Raw genomic sequence first — 7515 nt, forward strand, 5'->3', positions numbered from 1 at the left:
GGAATTAGCGTTGAAATACAACCTGGTTAGGTAGACACTTTTTAAATCTTTTTTCTTTTTCTTTAAGTTTTAGTCACTTCTTTTGAGAAAGAGGAAGAAAACGAGCAAGGGGGGGCAGACAGAGAGAAAGTATCCCAAGCAGGCTCCGGGAACCCTGAAACCATGAGATCATGACCTGAGCCTAAATCAAGAGTTGTACGTGGGGCAGCTGGGTGCCTGAGTCGGTTAAACATCCAACTTCGGCTCAGGTCATGATCTCTAGGTTCACGGGTTCGAGCCCTGCATAGGGCTCTGTGCCGACAGCTCGGAGCCTGGGGCCTGCTTCGGATTCTGTGTCTCCCCCTCTCTCCGCCCCTCCCCCACTCACACTCTGTCTCCCTCTCTCAAAAATAAATACACGTTAAAAACAAAAAGAGTTGGACGTTAACGATTGAGTCACCCACCCAGGTGCCCTAACAAACACACTTTTAAAGCAAACCTCAACGCTGTGATGAGACATGGCAATATTTTGCATCCTACTTTAAAAAAAAAACGAACAAAAAAACCCACTAGCTCCGATCCTAAATGGGGGGAATATTGTTTAAATATTGTTTAAATATCAATAGTGTTTAAATATTGTTTAAAATTGTTTAAATACCCACCGAGTAGTACAACAGGTTTCTAGAATTCAGAGATTCCACAAAGAGCAATTTATTACCAAAGGCGTTAGGATGGCCTTGCCACCTCTAATAAGCAAGCAGCTTAATTTTTATCCAATGTATGAAATTATGGTCATATCTGTGGTTAGAGAAATATAGTTTGGGTGTGTGTAGCATTCATAAGCCCTTCCTTAGCTTTTCTGGAACAGAATGTGTCCATAAACTAACCAGATAAGACACGGATACAAAACCGGAGTCTGCATTTTAAACTCAACAAGCCTAACTTTCAAACTGTATGCTTCTCCAAGCTAAGGATCAGGAAAACATCACAAAATAGACAGCTTTTTTGCATTGACGCTTGAAATTTTCAAATGAATTCAGCTCTTTTGAGATTTGTGTCCGAGTTGTTTTGGGCAAGATGCCACTTCCTGGAATTGCAGCGAACCTGTTTTTGAGGCCGTTTATTGGAAAGCCTCCCAAGGGGTCCAGGACCTCAGGATGCTTTTCAAGGCAAACAAAAGCCTGAAGAGATGAGTGAAAATTAAGCATCGACCTTCTGCTGGGATTAGCTCCACCTGACCCGAGTGTCCCAGGAACGGCCCTGGCAGGTGTGGCTGCCCGGGTCACCAGCCCGTAACACAAACAAACGAAGGAGAACTCAGTATGTTTTCCTTCGGTCGAGAGAAGAAAAGGCACGAGAGAGGAATTCTGGTTTCCCTAATAACTTCAAAATACTCCTGAGTATTTGAGTCAGGCGGGTTGTTTCTTCACCGCACCTACGTTCATGATGGCAGCTGGAAAACATTTGCCCTACACTCTTCGGATTTCTATAGAGGCTTGGTGGAAAATAGCATATTGTCCAAAGTGCATCAGAAACGAATGCGGAATTATACCCGGTATCCCATCATTACTATCTGGGCCTGGACTCTGTGTTCATAAATAGTACAGATTTATTGACAATCTGAGACAAATGCGCGACTGTAAACAAATAAATGTAGGTACTGGTGGCTTCTATTTAGTTTAATAGATGTACAAACACAGGAAAACTTGCAAACAGGAAATGAAAGTTACGAAGGGGCTTGCCTAAAGGATAGATAAAACTCTTTCAATTTTCTTTTCTTTCGTATAGTCATTTTTTTCCCCTGAATTCCCTAAATATATTCAGTGGAAGAGGTGGATAGAGGAGCTGATTTAAAACAAGGTCAGAATTAGATTTAATTTTAAAAAACTATATGCGGAGAGAAACCTCCACGTTGGGAAAACACACACACACACACACACACACAGAGAGAAAAATAAAAATACACGAAAGAGGGACGCGTGGGTGGCTCAGTCAGTTAAGTGTCTGACTCTTGATCTCGGCTCGGGTCATGATTTCGTGGTTTCTGAGTTCGAGCCCCACATCTGGCTCTGGGCTGGCAGAGTGTAGCCGGCTTGGGATTCCCTCTCTCCCTCTCTCTCTGCCCCTCCCCTGCTCATGCTCTGTCTCGGTCTCAAAATAAATAAATAAACTTAAAAAAAAAAAAAGAATGTGATATAGTTGGATGACTATATTTCTTCCGTCCATTTACTTCTCAAGAAGATTTTCCTTGGGAGAGACCTCGCTGAGGCTTTTGGGTATGTCTCTATCCGAATATCGTAGCACGACCTCAAACTCGACATGTCCACACCAAGCTCTAATTACCTTCCCACAGGCAGACTCGCTCACACACACACACCCTAACTTCACAACTCCTAGGAATAGAGCCACCATTATGCCGCCCTTGCAGATTCTGGAATTATATCTGCTTCTCCCTCCCCCTCACCTTATACAGTGAGATCCCACCACCAGAAACTCTTTTCAGCTCTCCTTTTCCTTTCCATCGCGACCGTCCCAATTCCAAATTCATCGCCCCCTTCCCCCCACTTGAGAATTACAGGGGCCTCCTTGCTGTCGTTCCTTCCACCGTCTGACCCTCCCTCACATTTATGGTTCCCGCTCTTCACCCTTTGGCAGCCTCTCAGGGGGTTAATATCGCCAGTAAACAGCTCTGTCCGCCTCGATTTCTAGATCCTTCGCTTTAGGGACCCAACCTGGTCCACCGCCAGTCTGCCACTGCTCCCTGACGCATGGACCGTGCTCCAGAGAAACCGGCTGACTCATCGTCCCCCCAGTCACGCCTGGGGCTTCTCACCCACTTATCTGCCCGTTGCTTATGCCCTTCCAGCCTTTAAAATCGCGCGCCCCTTCCATCCCCGCCTTTTGAAATCTCTGCCGTCCCAAAGCTCTGCTGCCCCTGTTGCCTCCTCTGTGCTACCGTGTCACATCCCAATGCAAGTCCCTTGTCTTTGAACCTTCCGCCCCACCCACAGCACTTTGTGATTCCCTCGTGACACTTGTCAAAGTCCACCCGCCTTGTGCAATAGTTACCCGCAAACCCATCGTATCAAGCTTCCTTAGACTAAATACTCAGAAAGTGACTCAGACGTCCCCTCTTTGCACTCCTGCTTTGCACAATGCAAGCCCTCTGCCCAGCTTGGGTGATTTTTTTTTTTTAATGTTTATTTTTGAGACAGAGAGAGAGAGACAGAGTGTGAGTGGGGGAGGGGCAGAGAGAGAGGGAGACACAGAATCCCAAGCAGGCTCCAGGCTCTGAGCCGTCAGCTCAGAGACTGACGTGGGGCTCGAACTCACGAACTGTGAGATTGTGACCTGAGCCAAAGTCAGACGCTCAACCGACGGAGCCACCCAGGCGCCCCCGGCTTGGTTGTTTCTAAAATACTGATTGCTGATTGCCATAGTACTTGAAGACCCTGAAAAACCGGAGAGGTGGAGGTTTCCATCCATACATTGGTATGGTGAAGTTCTCGGAACAATGCCGGGCCTGCCACCGGCACCGTTATTAGTCCTGTTAGCTCTCGGTCAGTGCTCAGACACAGGCAAGAGCAGGACTCGGATGCCACGCTGCGCTGAATGAATGGAAACTAGGTGGAACCAACGCAGATTCTAAATTCGGAGCCTACCCCACAAATCACAGGGCCAGACACCAGCCCCGAGGGCCCTGCGCAACTGAAACAAAGGTCCCGAATTCCTCAAGGCAAACAAAAGCCAACCTAGAGCCGTGGAAGGAAAGGCGACCTGGAACATTCCCCGTAGGGGACATTCCTAACCCCACCTGACCTCTGACCTCCGACTTACGCCTAAGGCTTGGAAGGTCACCCAAGACCCTCTCTCTTATCCAGATTGACCGCTGGGGCCAGCAGCCAAGGGGAGACTGGCCTTTTTACCTGTTTAGAGGGAACCATAAAGGAGGAAGCTAAAATACGTTCCAAAAAGGTGACTCCCATTCAGGCTCCTTTGCGTGCTTGCCAGAACTTGTGGCTGCCACCCAGGAGGAGACGGTGCCTTCCTTCTGGAGACCGGCTGTTGTCCCACGCCCTTATTCTCTGCTGCCTGCAAAAAGGCAGCTAATGAGCCCAGTGGGCCTTAGACGGCCATGGGGAAGGATCTGTTTGAGAATATGGAAAATTTAATTCCCAGAGGCCATCACTGAGAGTTTTAATTTCAAGAAAGGTGCTTACACATAAATACAATAAATGCTTTTTCATCAGGCAGAGAGAAAACGAAAGTAATCCCACCCTATGTACAAGGTAGCCGCCCATTTCTTACAGGAGGGAATTGGTCTCGTGTACCTTATCTGAATCAGAAGTTTAAACACTCATAGAATACTGTGCCTTGTTATGAATCTTAATACCTGTCAGTCTAATATTTATTTATTTATGTATTTTAATGGGTATTTATTTTTGAGACAGAGAGAATCAGAGCATGAGTGAGGGAAGGGGCAGAGAGAGAGGGAGACACAGGATCCGAAGCAGGCTCCGGGCTCCGAACCGTCAGCACAGAGCCTGACGCAGAGCTAGAACCCACAAACTGCGAGATCATGACCTGAGCCGAAGTAGGAAGCTTAGCCGACTGAGCCATCCAGGCGCCCCTCAGTCCAATATTTATGAGGAAAAGGGATAATCACATTAAAAAAACGCTCGTTGTTTCAGAAATCATAACAGAACCTGACCGACAGCAGCAAATAAAGCTCTGAGTTGTGAGAAACAAGGATTCTCAAGAGGAAGTGAAGAGACTGTATCCCAGGACACTGGCCGCTGACCCACCGTCATTTGTACTCAAAACACGGACAAGGTCCCAGGCCATTTGCTCTCCACACGTCATCTGATGTAGTCAGTACAACAATCCTAAAGAGGTAGAATTGTGTGGCATAATAAGTCAATACTTGGAGTTTAAAGTAACTTAACCATTAAAAATAAATAAATAAACGAAGTGGAGAAAGACAATATGTTAGAAAACCGGCGAGGGGAGAGGGTCATCAGTCCCCAGACTATTAACTCATCAAAATCTCAAGATTTCTTTCATTCCTTCCAAGAAATAGTTGCTTTTGTTCATCCAGGAAGGATTTGTCTCAGGACACGGATAAGGGAGAGGTGACCTCATGATAATCAGTATGAGAGGGGGAGGAGGGACCTTGTGTTGATAAGTTACTGAATTTCAGGAAGGCTTTTGACTGATAACATACCTTTTAAAAGGGTCTCAGTATTTGTCCAGTAAAATATCTCGGATGCGCGAAATAGTCAAGTATTCATCCAGGAACATAAAACATTAAGGATCTCTTGATTAATTGAGACTTTAACTTTCTTTGTCGCACCACAGACAAGAAGCATTGTCTGACTATATATAGCAGGCTGGTCCTTCACCAAAACTCATCCTCTTTCTTGTTATAAAGCTCAGAGTGAAAGCAACCTTGGCCAAGGTCAGGTAGCCTGCATGGAAGGGTGGACCCCGTTAGAAAGCCCCAGATCGTGGTACCTTTCTGTTCTATCTCTCTGATTTGTTTATCTGCAAATAGCAATGATATCATTTCCCCTGGGAGGGTTTTATAAGGAGTAAATGAGATAATGATGTATATAGAGTATTTGGCATAGTTTATGGGTTGAATTGTGTCCCCTGAAAATTCATATGTTGAAAGGTTAACCCCAGTAGTTCAGAATGTGGCTATATTTGGAGATAATAGCCTTTACCGAGGCAATTAAGCGAGAAAGGAGGTCATAATTCAATCTCACTGGTGTCCTTATAAGAAGGGATTAGGGCACAGACACACACAGAGGGAAGGCCACGGGAAGACCCAGGGAGAAGGCGGCCATCTACAAGCCAGGGAGAGAAGCCACAGAAGAAAGAAGCCTGCCGACACCTTGATCTGGGACTTCCAGCCTCCACAGCTGTGAGAAAATAAATTTCTGTTGGTTAAGCCACGAAGAACGTGGCATACTGGGCTATGGCGCGATCGTGAACTGTTACAACGTATGTTGTGCAGTAAATGTGAATTTCCCTCACGTTGTCAACCTGAGGGCTGACTGCTCCCATAATGAGCTTTCTCCAGTCCAAGACCCAGGCAAACTCTTGACCGCTCTGTATACACATTCTGTGCTGCCAGGATTGTGTCTCATTTCTTGTTTTATGTCCCCTCCCAGGCCCAGAGCCCAGCACTTGGCTGATAGCAAGAATCCTTTAAAAGATGAACAGAAGACGAACTCCGCAAGACCCCTGGGCGGCCGCAGGCCCCCTTGAGAGAGCGTGTGAGCCTCTAAGACCACCGGGCCTTGAGCCCATTAGCCCCATGGAGTGAAGGAAGCAGTGAGAAAATCCCGTTCATGGATCAGTAATAACAAATATTTAGTGGTTGCTTCTAGAAGAAGCATGATTCGAGCCTCTCTTTTTGCAGGTTATCGTGATGGCAATAAAACCGACAGATACCTAAACCAGTTTCGTGTGCCCAGTGAACCGGATTATTTGCCACACTGATCGGTAACAGGTGAGCACACGGTGTTGGAAGGACCCTGGTCACTCCCTGAAGCACGCAGGAATTATCACACAAATAAGTCACTGACAGTAGGAGTCTGAGGGTGAAATGTTCTGTGGAAACCGCCCCAACTAATGGGAATAACCATACCTACCCACCCCGGGTGAAAACTGTCCTTCCTTTGTTCCCATTCAATAATCCTTGAAGGCTCACATTCATAACCAAGAGAAAAAAAGGCACTGATGTCCTCGTGAGTGGTTATAAACCTACCTTGGGATGTGACAGATGACCAGTGAGGCTACAATCTGTAAGGTGATACGTTTGAATCTTGATTTAAGGAAAAACAAAAACCAATATTTTAAAGCACTGGGATACGCCTAACAGCTTATCATTCTACAGCTTATCAGTTGCTCTGAGAACGAAGAATTGGCTCTTGGTATCTCCTGAGCAGGACAACGCCCTTAGCAACATCACCAGCTTTTGGTGTTAACTCTTTACTGGGTCTGGACACTTAGCAGCACAATATGAAACTGATTTTTTTTTTTCCTGATCACATATTCCATCCAGGTATAACGGAATGTAAATGGCTTGTCTAAGAAAATGGTAAAAATTTTATTGAAGCGCAATTTTATTTAAAAATTCATTGTAAGCTGGGGGCGCCTGGGTGGCTCAGTCGGTTAAGCGTCCGACTTCAGCTCAGGCCATGATCTTGCGGTTCGTGGGTTCGAGCCCCGCGTCCGGCTCTGTGCTGACAGCTCAGAGGCTGGAGCCTGCTTCAGATTCTGTCTCCCTCTCTCTTTGCCCCTTCCCCGCTCGTGCTCTGTCTCTCTCTGTCTCTTAAAAATGAATAAATGTTAATTTTTTTTTTTTTTTAATTTCATTTTAAGTTGAATATGTCATTCGTGCACGTAGCGGTTTGGAGCACAGACAGGCCCTGGAGTCAGACCTCACGCTCCTAACTAACAATGCCATATATTCACCAGCTTGGGGAAATTATTCTCCCTCTCCCTGCCTCAGTCTCCCCATTTGGA

This window comes from Prionailurus bengalensis, chromosome A1 (genome assembly GCF_016509475.1).
Source record: "Prionailurus bengalensis isolate Pbe53 chromosome A1, Fcat_Pben_1.1_paternal_pri, whole genome shotgun sequence".
Taxonomy (NCBI): Eukaryota; Metazoa; Chordata; class Mammalia; order Carnivora; family Felidae; genus Prionailurus; species Prionailurus bengalensis.